The following is a 558-nucleotide window of genomic DNA, read 5'->3' as shown; positions in this document are numbered from 1 at the left end:
CTAGTTTACTGTAAAATAAAATATTTTTACCTTAGATTATGTCTAACCTTCACCTATTTCTAAATCACATTTCAATTAGTTCAATTTTAATAAGAAATGATGAAATACTTTGTAGATATCTGTCCAAAACTGACTGGGTTCACATTTAAATGAGCACAAATACATCATATTTCTACAACAATTACCAGGTTAAAAAAAAAAGAGTCCCATATATACAGTTTGAGTCTGCAACCGAAGGAGGCGCTATTTAGAATACAGTAACATCTCACAGGCTGCCACGCGGGACACACCACTAATGATATGATAGGTTCCTCTGGGAATATAACCCAGGACTCCCTGCTCTCTGCTGGCAAGGCAGGCGTGCTAACCGCTACACTATGGAACCACTAAAACTATGAAACCACTGTTTCTCGGCCGTAAACACATAAATACAGTAAAGATACAGTACTTTAAAATATGATAATTAACTGTAAGAAGAGATAAAAAATGACATATTTGTCTCTAATCTTCTTGAGACTGGATATTTTTATCAGGACCAAACCCGTAACCACAGAGGAG

Source organism: Cynoglossus semilaevis, chromosome 15, assembly GCF_000523025.1.
Source record: "Cynoglossus semilaevis isolate Cse_v1.0 chromosome 15, Cse_v1.0, whole genome shotgun sequence".
NCBI lineage: Eukaryota > Metazoa > Chordata > Actinopteri > Pleuronectiformes > Cynoglossidae > Cynoglossus > Cynoglossus semilaevis.
This window is presented reverse-complemented; position numbering follows the sequence as displayed.